A 14667-nucleotide genomic window follows, 5' to 3' on the forward strand; every position below is an offset into this window, starting at 1 on the left:
CATCCAAGCTTGTCCTTTTTTCAGGCAGAATTCTGTTTGTGGTAGACACGAGGACATTTTGCCCAACCCTTCCTTTTTAAAATTCATTTTTTCAGGTGTTTTCCCACAGCAATGGTAAAAGTGACCACTACAGGGCTTTACAGCCTTCAAGGGGAGGCGTTTCCCAGGGAGAAGCAACAGTGACCACAATCCCCAAGGCAGGCGGGTACAGAGTCTGAAGAAGAGAGAAGGGAAGGTGACAGGAGTGTGCAGACAAGAGGAGAAAGGCTTCAAGATGGCATCAAGTGTTACTTTCAGTCAGTTGGGGATCCAGGAGAAGGTCTGAATGGGAGTGCCTTGTCTGAATTATGCATAGGTGGATGACAGTGTCGACTAGGGAGGAGCCAGTGAGTGATGGGAGGCAGGAGAAAAGCCAAGTTCTTACGATGAGACCACAGCTTGTGCTGAGGCATTCTCAGCGGAAGCACAAGTGGCTGTAGTAGGGATTAAATTCTGGATATTTTCTGAAAACGGAGCTGGCGGATTCTGATGATGGATTGTATGTGGGCTTTTGAGAGGAAGGGAGGAGTCAAGGAAGAAGAATTAGAGGGTTTTGACCTGAGCAACTGGAAGGATAACACTGACTTGAACTGAGATGCAGCCAGCCGTGGGAAGAAAGAAAGGGGCTTAGGAGAAAACAAGGTTGAAACTAGACATGTTGATTTTGAAAGCGTATTATATTTCCAATTGGAAACACCAGATATGTCCTTGGGTATAGGCAGCTTGCCTTCTGAGAACTCTGGGCTGGAAATGAAGATTTGATAAAGGTCGAATATAGTATCTTAGTTAGGATTTCTACTTCTGTGATGAAACACCAGGACCCAAAAGCAAATTGGGGAGGCAAGGGTTTACTCAGCTTACACTTCCATGTTTCTGTTTGTTATTGAAGGAACGCAGACAGGGGAAAGATCCTGGAGACAGGAGGCAGAGGCCATGGAGGGGTGGGGCTTACTGCTTACTTGCTCCCCATGCCTTGCCTTGCTCAGCCAGCTTCCTTATAGAACTCAGGACCACCAGCCCAGGGATGGCACCACTCACGGTGGCCTTGGCCCTCCCCACACTGATCACTAACTGAGAAAATGCCTTACAGCTGGATCCCATGGAGGCATCTCCTCAACCGAGGGGTCTTCCTCTCTGATGACTCTAGCTTGTGTCAAGTTAACACACAAAACCAGGCAGTACATGTAGGATGGTTTTAAAAACAAAGGTTTTTTTTGAGGTCACTCAAGTAATAAGCAGAGACAGGAGAGGGAAGAAGAGACCTTGGCAAACCTGAAGGCTAGCCTGTGAGAGAGACCGATGTTTAGGATGGTTCCCCGAGGCTCAGAGAAGGAAATTGGGAGGCAGGGAACTGTGAGGGAGGAGGAAGATGGGAGAAATCATTGTCTGGAAGGGAAGAAACCTTTTCTAAGTGGAAAAGAATGATCAGCAATGGCACATTTTTCTTATAATTTCACTATGGAGTCTAGCATAGGGCAGGTCATTTGTGATCTCAAATGTGAGTACTAGGGTTGGGCTCAGATAGTCAGTTTGAAAATGTGTGAGATAAGCTAGGCGAGGTGGCGCACACCTTTAATTCCAGCATTGGGAGGCAGAGGCAGGCAGATCTCTGTGAGTTCGAGGCCAGCCTGCTCTACAAAGTGAGTTCTAGGACAGTGAGGGCTGCAAACAGAGAAACCCTGTCTCGATGAAACAACAAAATCAAATAAACAACAACAAAAAGAAAACGTGTGAGATAGACAGTCCACATATTCTCTAAGCAAAAGACCTAAACCATATTTCGCATATTGAGACAGAAACAGCATCACCCATGAGTCAGGCATGTGTTAAAGGACTTTATGTGTATAATTTTATTTGACTTTCCATATGATACATACGAATTATTACAATCTGATCTCAATTTTCTATGAGAAAATTCAGGAGTATAGATTTTACCAGCTTTTAAAAAAATGATAGTGATGAGGAGTTGGGAACATTTCCTAAACTTCTAATCTGGCTAATCACTTTGTTTCCAAGCTATATTAGTTGTTTTTTTGGGAAACACTGTTATTCAATAGAAAGTAATTTTCTAGAATGATTTTTGTTTTTGGAGTCCATGCGTACACATGTGTGCATGCTTGCACATGCAGGCGCATTGCATGTGGAGGCCAGAGGCCAACCTTGGCCATCACTGCCTCTTTGTTTCTTGAGACAGGATCTCTGGATGACCTGGGCTTTGCTGACTCAGCTAGACCAGGAGGTCAAGAAGGCCAGGGATCAGGCTGTGCCCACCTCCCCAGTACAGGAATCACAAACACTCAGCCCTGTGCTGGAAAACTCAGGTCCTTATGTTTGCATAGCAAGTATTCTGACAAGCGAGCCACCTCCTCAGCCTCTCATTTCCAGTTACAATAGGAGTTCATTTGGAGAAACTCATGTACATTCGTTTGACGTCTATTCTTAGAGTGATGACACTGAAAAGCCGTTGGCTTCAACATGTCCATGTCCACAACGTCCCGCAAGGCAGATATTATTCTTTATCCAAATTTTACATAGGGATGCTCCAGTTGGGTTTAGAGAAGTTGAACAAACTGCCTAAAGTCACAGAGCTTCTAAGAATTGACCCCATGTCCTCTGAAATTGCATTCCATGCTCTTTCCACTACAACATGCATGTAAATTTAGTTAATTCCCAGGCTCAGCTTGAAATATTATCTCTTTACTCATCTGTGTAAAATTGATTACTCTTATTTGATGCACCATAATAACCCTGACAGCTGGAGCCATGGGGGACGTGAGTTTAGGAAGCACGTATGCATGCTTTCATTACACTTGTTTTCTCTGTGAAGCACATCACTTGATTTTTTTTCCACTATTAAAATTTTTACATAACACAACAGAAGAAAAAGCAGATTTGTTGTGTGCTTAGTTGTGCTTTTCACATTTGCCGGCTCTTTGGGGGGACGTGGGGCTGGGAGTGACGCTGTCGGTGGAGAAATGGAGTGAACACAAATTGGGATGCCGAATTTTGGAGTTTGTGGTGAGTTGGGCTCAGGAACAAGTCATTGCTTTGCAAGACCTTGTTTTATTTATTTTTATTTTTTTATTGTACCTTGAACTCAGATTCTATACACAGCACGTTTGTCGATTTCTTTATGCTAGTATGCACTTGCCGCTTCTGCTTTATGGCGAATACAGAGGCTGGGAAGAAAGTTCAATTTGTAAAGCGTTTGCCTCACAGACATCAGACATGAGTTTGGTCCTCAGGAAGCGTGATGTAGAACACGAATTTGGGAGAGTAGCGCGGTGGGGGAGGACTTGACAGGGGCTCAGGACAGACATGGATATGATCTAAGTTATGAGAAATCCTCAGATAATAATTTTTAAAATCTGGGTGTGATGACACATGCTTATAATCCTAGCACTGGGGAGGGTGGGGACAGGTGGATCCCTGAGGGGGTCTCTGAGCAGCTAACTGAGCCTACTTGGTGAGTTCTAGTTTTAAGGAAAATAAGGAGAGTGGCTGCCAAGGAATGTCACCTGGCTTCCATGTGCTTACATACACACAGACATGCATATCTGCATCAGCACATGCTCCTGCACCCCCACAAACACATGCATGCACATACACACACACACACACACACACACACACACACACACACACACACACGCAGAGAATACAATTATGAATCTAAAATTCTTTTCTTTTTTTTCTTTTTTTCTTTTTGAGACAGGGTTTCTCTCTGTAGCCTTGGCTGTCCTGCAACTCACTCTGGCCTCGTATGAACTCGGAGATCCGCCTGCCTCTGCCTTCCGAATGCTGGGGTTAAAGGCATGCACCACCAACTGCCCACCCGAATCTAAAATCCTCTAATAGCTCAACCAGTCTATGAAAAGTACAATGTCAATCCTGCAACACTATTTGGAGGACTCAGAATGACTCAACTCCCTCCCCATTCTCCTATTGCCACCAGTGGAGGAGAGAGAAACACGTTTTTGTTTAGATCCCAAGTGTGGGATGAGGAACAGACTTGTGAGAGAGCAGGTGATGTTTATCCCCTTAGAAGTCGAACCACCTTGTGGGGGGAGCTTTATTGTTACCAGATGAAAAATATCTTTGAGCAAATTCTGAGAGGAGATATAAATGTGAGTCAAAAACAAGAGGCGGGGCCTTTGAAGACTCGGGATTGTTTGGCTCTTCATGGCTCCACTAGAGAGAATCATTTGAGGTAAAGCTTCGGAGCTCTGGGCACTGGGCTCCAGTTGAGGCTCCAGGTTCCAGTTGCTCCAGGTTCCAGCAGAAGAAATCCTGCTGACTATGCCAGGAGTAAGTAAGTAAAATAAATAAAGAAAAAAATTGAGCCTATATAACAGCACCATTTTTCATTTTGTTATGTGGTGGTTTGAGTGAAATTGGCTCCCACAGGCTGGAGTGGCACTGTCAGGAAGTGCAGTCTTGTAGGAGTAGGCGTGGCCTTGTTAGAGGAAGTGTGTCACTGGGTGCGACTTGGAGGTTTCAAATGCTCAAGCCAGGCCCAGTGTTGCTCTCTCGTCCTGCTGCCTGCTGATCCAGATATAGAACTCTCAAATACCTCTCCAGCACCACGCCTGCCTGCCACCATGCTTCCCACTATGATGATAATGTACTAAACCTCTGAACTGGAAGCCAGCCCCAATGAAATGGTTTCCTTTATAGGAGTTGCTATGGTCACGGTGTCTCTTCACAGCAATAGAAACCCAGTTAAGACATTACAACCTCCACGGTTTCTTGAAGTCCTTCAAAGTCTTCTGCTTCCACAATCCTAGTTCCTTTTTCTAGAACACTCTTTTCCGTATCTTGGCGCAAGTGTTACCTCTGCGGAGACCTTCCCTGACCATCCAGTCTGGAGTCCTCTATTATTGTGCACATTTTATTCAAAAGTATTCATTACAAGTGAGAGTTACATTTTGTTTATAGGCTTATTTTTATATCACCTACCTCAGCACAAATGTAAGCCACATTGGTACAATTTCAGTTTTGATTGGGTAATATATTCATCCAGAATAAGTGAGTGCCTTTTTGAAAACTGTGTTCTCAGCTTGAGGTATGTCAAAACTGTCTAACAACATTGACTTTGGGCCATCAGCATTAGCACTATGATGATGTCAGAAACCAGTCCGTGGCAGAGAGTAGGTGTTCATACTTGGCATGGGCACATCAGGATGTTTGCAGAACAGATGCCAACTCTCTGGTCTTTTCGTTCACTGACTACCTTAAAGGCAGCCAATCTACAGGGAAAGAGTGCCAAAGGAGTAGATTAAACACCATATTCATCAATCAAGAAGCTGAGATGTGGAGATCTGCAGATCTTGATGCTACCCCTCTCTCCTCCAAATCCAATTCCTCAGTCTCACTCCCAGCTCTGTATCAGACCACCTGTTCTGGCCTACCATTCCCATCCTGCCAATTTCCAGAGGATCATACTGATCTCCTCCAATCTTCCTCCACCGCCCTCGACTCATCCATTTGTTCCAGCCCCAACTCCAGCAGGCAACCCCGCCAAGCCAGCCAGGGCAGCAGGTAGGCTAACTGAAGATCTTCACCTCTCCCGACTTGCTCTCCTCCAAATGAAGTCTGCCAGTCTCTTCCTCAGCTGTGTAGCACAGTACCTGCTATGGCCTCTTCTTATTCTCTGACCCCATTCCTAGGGGACTAAGCAGATGCTGTGAAGCACCATGCTTTCTTCTCTCTTGTGGGCCTCCTCAGCCTTCTGGCCCATCCCCATCCCTACCAGCTCCCCATAACCAGAAACACATTCTACCCAGAATCCCCAGTGGTCATACCAGCCAGCAAAGAGCTAACACACATTTCCTAAGAACCAGAGAGGGCAACAAAAACCAACTGACAAAATATCCATCCAACAAGGACAAGACCAGATATCAGCACCTAGAATTAACAATTATCCCAAACTCAGATGCCTAGATGCCAGCATAAAAACAGTCAGTAAGGGCCAAGGCAGTATGTCTCTACTAGAGCCCCACAACCCTACTACAGTAGGCTTTGAGAAATGGAATATAGTTGAAGCCTAAGACAAAGGCCTTAAAATAGCTGTTACAACTATGACAGAGATCCTTAAAGAGGAAATAAAGAAATTGCTTAAAGAAACCTATGGAAACACAAACAACAAGTGGAAGGAAATGAATAAAACAGCTCCAGACTTGAAGGTGGAACAAAATCAACAAAGAAACCCTAAACCAAGGGAAATCTGGAAATGAAAAATTTAGGAACTGAATGTAGTAATAGTAATAAAAATAGCATGGTACTGACACAAAAACAGACATATTGATCAATGGAATCTAATAGAAGGGTCTGACATAAATCTACACACCTATGGATGCCTGAGTTTTTTGATAAAGAAGCCAGAAATACACATTGGGAAAAAAAAAAAACCCTAGCATCTTCAACAAATGGCGTTGATCAAACTGGATGGTTGAGTGTAGAAGTCCAAATAAATCTATATTTATGACTCTGAACAAAAACTCAACTTAAGACAAAACACAATGAATCTGATAGAAAGGAAAGTGGAAAATAGCCTTGAACTCATGGGCACAGAAGACTTTCTGAAGAACAAGCAAACAAACAAACAAGCAAGCAAACAAGCAAACAAGCACCATTAACACAGACACTAAGATCAACAATAAGTGGGACTTCATAAACCTGAAAAGCTGCATGGCAAAGAATATTATTGTTCTGACAGGGTGAGAGCCTGCAGATGGGAAAAGATATTTACCAACTACACAGCTAATGAAGAGTTAATACAAAAATATACGAAGAAACTATATATCAGGACAAGTAATCAAGTTAAAAATGGGGTACAAATCTAAACAGAGAGTTCTAAATAGAGCAGACTCAAATGTCTGAGAAACACTTAAGGAAATGTTAAACATCCTTAGTCATCAGGGGAATGCAAGTCAGACCTATTTTGATGTTTCATCTTTTTCTTTCTTTTTTTCTTTTTTTAATTAATTTATTCATATTACATCTCAATTGTTAGCCCATCCCTTGTATCCTCCCATTCCTCCTTCCCTCCCACTTCCCCCCTACTCCCCTCCCCTATGTCTGTGACTGAGGGGGACCTCCCCCCCATATATGCTCTTAAGGTATCCAGTCTCTTCTTGGTAACTTGTTATCCTTCCTCTGAGTGCCACCATGCCTCCCCATCCAGGGGAAGTGGTCAGAGATGGGGCACCAGAGTTTGTGTGAAAGTCAAATCTCCTTCTCCACTCAATGGTGGAGAATGTCCTGTCCATCGGCTAGTCTGGGTAGGAGTTCGAAGTTTACTGCCTATATTTTCCTTGGCTGGTGTTTTTTGGCTCTTTTTGAGACAGGGTTTCCTTGTGTATCCTTGGATGCTCTGGATTCTTTTTGTAGACCAGGCTGGCCTCGAACTCACAGTGGTACACCTGCCTCTGCTTCCTGAGTTCTGAGCTTAAAGGCATGTGCCAACACCCTCAGCGAGATTTCATCTTATACTTGTCAGAATAGCTAAGATCAGTAAAACAAGTGACAGCTTATGCTGGCAAGGAGTAAGGGAAATACTCATTCATTGCTAGTGGGAGTGCAAACCTGCACAGCCACTATGAAATTCACTGTGGTGGCTCCTCAGGAAAGTGAGAAATGATCTACCTCAAGACCTAGCTACATCACTCTTGGGCATATACCCAAAGCTTCATCCTACCACAAAGGCACTTGCTGTGTTATTAATGTTCACTACTGTGCTATTAATAATAGCCAGAAATTGGAAACAACTTAGATGTCAATCAACACATGAGTGCATAAAGAGAATGTGGTACATTTACATAATAGAATATTACTCAGCTGTTAAAAATGAAACCATGAAATTCATTGGTAAATGGGTGGAATGAGAGGTGGGAAAGTCATCCTGAACGAGGTATACCTGAACTAGAAAGACAGTATAGAGGTTAGGTATAGAGTAAGGGACTAGAGTGGGTAGACAGATCTCCCTAGGAAAGGGAAATAGAAAAGACAGTTATTAATGGAGAAGAAGAAGAGGAGGAGGAGGAGGAGGAGGAAGAAGAAGAGGAAGAGGAAGAAGAAGGCTAGAATGCAAGAATTAAGCAGCAGGAAGAGAGGACAAAGTGAAGAATATGGGGAGGCTCAGCTAAAATGGAGGGCCATTTGAGGGGTACTATGGAAACCCAATACAGTATATATTTCCTCAAATAAACACATGTATGAAGATGATCTAAATGAAATCACCAAATAACAATGGAGACAGAAACCGAGCCAGAATCTCTTGTCATCAGATGAAGCTTTTACTAGCAGGAATAGGTTACATTGAAATGAACTGTTGGCCAAAGGGGTCCCACGGGAACCGGCAAACAGCACAGGCTGGCTACAGATCACTTCCTACAACCTGAAGGCAAAGCCCTATTGCTGAAGACAACACCTATGCAGCTCATTACACACGGAGAAGCTGAGCTAGTGCCTACCTGGAGCCTTCACCCATGTGGGCTAGTGTTCTTGGTAGAGGAAGGTACTCTGTATGCTACTAAAGGAGAAATGGAAACACCAGCCAAGCTACAAACTCTTTCATCCACAACTGTTTTCCTGAAAGATACGCTAATGCAGTGGTGGCACAAAGCTTGTGGGAGTAACCAACCACTGTCTGATTTGACTTAAGGCCCACTCCACGAGATGGAACACATACATACTGCTGTTTGGGTAATGAAGAACCTGAGGCTAGGTAGTCCATGGACCTAGGGGAAAACCAAATACTACAGTTGTGCTAAAGGAATGTAGCAGTGAAATGACTTCAATAGAAGTTATACTGCTCTGCTTTGTAGATCAGCGCCTCGCTCAGCCATCATCAGACAAGCTTCCGCTTGCAGAAGATTGGAACAAATACCAAGACCTGGAGCCAGACAATGTGTAGAGAGTGAGAAATCTTGCAACATTCAACCCTAAGTAGAACGTTTTCATCAAATCCATCGCTGCGGGGCTCAGGGACCTCTGCAGATGAGGAGGAAGAAAGAGTGTAAGAGCCAGAGGGGACGGAGGACACCAAGGAGAAACAAGGCCTGCTAAACACAAGGCTGGCCCACATGTGAACTCACATGTGGCGGCGCGCACAAGGCCTGCGCCGGTCTGCGGACGATGGGTCTTAGAGCTGAAAGGAGAGGTAGGTGCCAGCCCCCATCCCTGCCCCAGAAGCAGTCTCCAGTTGATAACCACTTGCAAATGAAAATTTAGTTTTCTCCCAGGGAGTCTCACTGGGAAACGACCACTCTGAAGGGCACACTGCATGCCCAGCTGTGGATGGCCAACAGAAAACGAACTCAGTGACCTTTTTTGGAGGTTCCTTGTGTCATAATGCCATGCCAAGGCCTTTTCTTTGTCTTTTTCTTTTCTTTTTTTAAAAATTTAACTTTTAACTTTGAAATTTTTATTTATTCTCTGTCTCCCTCCTTACCTCTTATAGGTCCTTTACATAATATATTATAGCTTCCAGTTTTGTGTTTTTAATGGGGTTCCTGAGTGTGTGAACTTGTGGGTCTCTGCTTCTGTGAGTGTTTCTTGTGCCATTCTTGGGCTCTTTTCCTTCTGTTTGCTTTGTCCTATTCTGATATGTTGGAGTTAGGGTTAGGGTGAAGGTTAGGTTTTTGTTTTTATCTTCTTTTGTATTATCCCTTCAAAGCCTGTTTTCTTAGGAGATGGGGAGGAACTCGGAAGAGTACAGGGAAAGGAAGCTCATCTATTTTTAATAACGATAAAAAAAAGAAACTGAGATGTGTAAACCTGTGGGAGTCCAAAAAAGATGAATATCAACTTTCAACCCTTTTGATAAGATAAGTGAGGATAAAATTCAGCCAACCCAGTTATCTCTAAACTTGACATTCTTCTGCTGCCCTTTCAGCGGCAGACCGTGGCTAAAGCTATCATTTTAGCTCCCTCTGCTGGTTGGAGAGGATGTGTTTTCAGGAGCCTGGGCTGATAAGGATGGATTTCTTTTTCTCTTTTTTTTTTTTTCCTCTTTTTTTCCTGAACTCTTCTGGGTCCAGGGGAGGCCAGTATATGGTCTTCTTTACAGCGTTTTAAACAACTGGATTGAGATACAATGAACACACCATGAAGTTCAGTCTTGTCCTTAGTGTGTTAGCAGAGTGTGAAGCATCACCGTCATCTTTTATTTTTCTCCCGACACCAGCTCCTGAAAGTTACTAATCCTTCCCGGTTTTAAAAGAGACATTTATTTATCCATTCATTTAATTTATTTGCTTGTTACTAAAGGGAGAATCTTTCTCTCTTTTTATTTTTGACCATTTCATGTATGTACGCAGATACATTGTGATCTTCTTAACTTCTTATGCCTGAGTTTCTCAGGAGTTCTTGTCTGCCCTTTCATCTGCTCTCCCTCCCACGTTCATGCCTATTTCCCCCGCTGTTTTCATTTCTTGCTTTTGGAGCAGGTCTTGTGCACGTAGTCACAGCCGTGGTATAATCGTGGTGACAGAGGCTGCGTCATGTCTGGAAGACTGTGTTTCATAGCACTTCTCTCAACCTTCCAGCTTCTGTGATCTTTCTGCCTTCTTCTCCTTGGTTTCCCTGCACCTTGGAGGGGATGAGGTAAATGTTGCACTTAGGGCTGAGCACACAACAGTCACTTTTCCTCAGCACTCTGATGAGTTATGCAATCTATGCCTCATCTGCCACCCACGGTGCGAAGATGCTCTCTTGTCCAAGGCTGGGAACAGCACCAGGAAATGGACATAGATACGTAGAACGCAATTTGGCTAAATGCCCATCCAGTAAAACAACAGAACCGGCCTTCCCCATAGGCTTCTGACCAAGTTCTCAGTACCAGGCGTGTACTCCTTCCTGGGAAGCTGGTTTCAAGTCCCAGCAGAAAGCGGCTGGTTATTCCTAACCATGTGCCACTATGACAACAGTGGGCACATCTTGTTTACAAGGTCAGAACTGTGGCGTGCAGCGTCCGAAGCCTGAGAGCACCTTCTGCCGCTATGAACGCTAGCAGCACAGAGGAACCTTCTAGCTTGGTCCCAGCTTGATTTCTTTATGTTCTGTTTACAAAATGTACCCTGTTTTCATCAACAGGGCCTTACCATGTAGCTCTAGTGGTCAACCGAGAGCAATGGCAACAGCTTGTGTTATTTTGGGAGCCTCGTCGGTCTCCCCGGGGAATAACTCACAGGGAGAGAGCTCACCCTTGGCTCTGGGATTTTTGTTTAAAAAGAAAATCCATGACATCTGGGAAGAGCATCACTGAACCACGCAGTTACGCCTGTCCAAATGGTTTAAAAATTACATTTTGAGAAAAGCTATATTTTGTACAGCTTGTAAAGCTGTAGGTTTCCATGTAGCCTTTTCCTATCCTTAGATTTGGTTACCCCACTCTTACTGTTCCCCCCTCCATCTACCTACCCCATGTCTGTCTAAACCTTTCCACGCCTAGTTGTTCTCTCCTCTACTTTTATATTAAGTGTGCTTTTCTATGCCCAGTTCCCTGTGTGTAGTGTCTTTCATAATGTCTACAAAAAAAAAAAGAAAAAAAAAAAAAGAAATCTCACTCCTGATTGTGATGGATGATTTTCTTTTTCCCACGTTCTCAACAATTAAAAAAAAAAAACCCACCTTTTTGATAGCATTCGTTGTAGTTTCACTTTGTTGCTGTGACAAACGCCACAACCCAAAGCAACCTGACAGAGGAAAGAGTTTATTTGGCTTCCACGTCCAGATCAGTCTGTCTGCTTCATTTCCGGTCTCTAGCTTCCTGCCTTCAATTCCTACTTTAGCTTTCCTTGGTGATGGACTCTAACTTGCACACCAAATAAGCTCTGTCCTACCTCGGGTTTCTGGTCATAGTTTATATCACAGCAACAGAGGCCAAACTAGGACACCCCTTATCCAACATCCAGTTTACAAATATTTTCCTCCCAAGCCTCTTGGGAAGCCTCTAGTATTTCCTTTGCTGTGGAGACTTTTTACTTTAATGTAGCACCACTTACTGTTTTTGAGTTTTGTCGTCTGTGTTTTTAGGGTCCTCTCTGTATTCCCAGCTTCCCACCTGTATTTTCTTTCTGATAGTTACATATTTTCCGGTCTCAATATTTATTTATTTTTTATTCATCTTGAGTTAACTTTTAAGGATGTAAGAGGAACCAATTTCACTTATTTCCATACGTGTTCAGTTTTCTCAGTCGTATTTAATGATGCTCTGTCTTTTCCCTGTGTTTCAGTATTGACCCCTTTGTTGAATATCAGCCACATTTTGTTGAAATTATGGGTGTGATGGCTTCAGCTCTAAAAGTTTTTCTAAGGCTTTGCTAAAACTACTCAAGTTCTCTATGCTTCCATATAAATGATAAGACATAGTTTCTATTCCTGTGAACAATAACTTTATAATTTTAACAGAAATACAGAAATATAGATTGCTCTGGGCAGCAAATTCGTTTCAACAATATTAACCTTCCAGTCTGTGAGCATGAAATATCTTTTCACTCATTTGTGTCTTCAGTTTTGTCATCAGTACTCTCTAGTGTTCAGTGGCCATATCTTTCACTTCAGTTTTTATTCATTCCCAAACATTATTTTTCTGAGGGGACAGAGTTTTTTATTCTTTCTACTTTGTTAGTGCATGTAGAAAGCCAATGATTCGGGAACATTGATTTTTTTTTTCTCCTGTAACTTCACTGTATTTATCTATTAGTTCTAACAAGTTTTTATTTTGTTAAGTGTCTGAGCTTTTTTTTTTTTTTTTTACGTGCATGCCATTTGTACACAGTGTTTATTTTCCTTTCTTGTTTCTTGTTAAGACGCCTTTATTTTTCTTTCCTTACTGACCTGGCTAGTGAGGACTCATAGCACTGAGTTGAGTAAGAACAGCCTTCAGTTTTTGCTGTTTTCCTAATTTATTGAGTCTCTATACAATAAACTTTTATGCCATGTTTTGTGCTTTCTCTCTCACTCACTAAGATGGTCCAATGAATCTGATCTTCATTCTGCTGTGGTATCTTGACTTATTCATATTTAGCCATCAGATTCCAGGGATAAATCCCACTTGATCATGGTGGGTGATCATTTTGCTCTCTTGAATTTTGCTACTGCTTGAGGATTTAAAAATGATTTGTTAATTTTATCTTATGTGCATTGGTGTTTGGCCTGCATGTATGTCTGTGTAAGGGTGTCAGAGCCTCTGAAAAGTTACAGACAGCTGTGAACTCTCATATGGGTACTGGGAATTGAACCCAGGTCCTATGGAAGAGCAGCGAGTGCTCTTTACTACTGGGCTATCTTTCCAGCCCCGACTTTAGTACTTTTTGTTTAGCTTTGGGATCCAGGCAATGGTGGTTTCACAAATGAGTTTGTCAGTCTTTCAAACTTTTTTCATTTTTATTTTGAACAGTTTGAGAAAGACTGATGTTAATTCTTTAAATGTTTGGTAGAATCAGGTTCTGGACTGTTCTTTGTTCATAGGTTTTTGATTATTGACTCAGTCTCATTACTGATATATATATATATATATAGCCTTATTCTTTTTATTTCAGACTAGTGGGTTATATGGTTTTAATGTTTGTGTTAGGTTATTTAATTTATTGGTATTCAAGTTTTATGATTGTCTCTGATTTTTTTGTATCTTTTTGCACTAATATTGCTTCTCTCTTTTGTAAGTTTAACTGTTTTGAGACTCTAACTTAGTGGGTTTTTTTTGGGTTAAAGTTTTATCAATTTAATTTAAAAAGATCTTAAGTTCAGTGATGTTTTCTATTGTTCTTTCTTCATTTTACTTGTATTTTGCTCTGATTTTTATCATTTATTTACTCCTGGTAGCTATGTGTTTAGTGTGTTCTTCTTTTTCTAGAGCTTTGGGTTATAAAATTACACTTTTTATATGATGTCTTCCCTTCTCCCCTCTTATGCCTGCGTTTGCTACCTCCTCTGTTTTGGTGTGCTCTGTCTCTATTTTCATTTGCCTCATGGTATTTTTAGCTTTCCTTTCAATTTATTTTCTTCTGATCCATTACTCATTCAGGAGAATATTGTTTAATTTCCACATATTTGTGAAAATCCAATTTCCCTCCCGTTATTGAATTTTAGGCTCTTACCATCATGGCTGGAAGTGGTATTTGGTATCTCTCCCATCTCTTTAAAACTGTTGAACGGTGGCCTAACATGTGTCTGTCCTGGAGATGTTCCATGTGCACCCGAGAAGAGTATTTTATTGTTGCTGGCTAGAATTTTCTGTATGTCTGTTAGGTGTATTTGGTCTACAGGGTTGTTAAAAGTTTTTTTCCCCCCTGTACGGGTTTATGTCTCTGTGTTCCACCATTGACAGGAAGGCACTGATACTCTGTGCTGTTAACTTTTTGTTTTCTATTTCTATCTTTAACTCTGTTAATACTTGCCTGAAATGTTTAGACTACTCCATAACTGCTATAGCACCTTAATTAACTGGTCACCTTATTCTTGGTTGTTATTTTAGTTTTTTTTTTTGTTTGTTTGTTTTTGGTTTTTTGAGACAGGATCTCTCTGTGTAGCCTTGGCTGTCCTGGAGTCCCTTTGTAGACCAGGCTGGCCTCGAACTCACAGAGATCCACCTGCTCTGCCTCCCAAGTGCTAGGATTAAGG

At 42.3% G+C, this 14667-nt stretch overlaps 1 long non-coding RNA gene across 1 annotated transcript in view; it reads left to right on the forward strand.

The window, feature by feature from the left end:
• Window positions 1–8975: 8975 nt before the first annotated feature.
• Window positions 8976–14667, forward strand: part of LOC311606182 — a 56753-nt gene continuing 51061 nt past the window's right edge. Inside the window, exon 1 of the long non-coding RNA XR_014782246.1 lies at window positions 8976–9202. This is a non-coding gene — a long non-coding RNA (uncharacterized lncRNA). The remainder of the gene's footprint in view (window positions 9203–14667) is intronic.

Source organism: Acomys minous, assembly GCF_964271855.1.
Source record: "Acomys minous genome assembly, chromosome: 9".
Lineage (NCBI taxonomy): Eukaryota > Metazoa > Chordata > Mammalia > Rodentia > Muridae > Acomys > Acomys minous.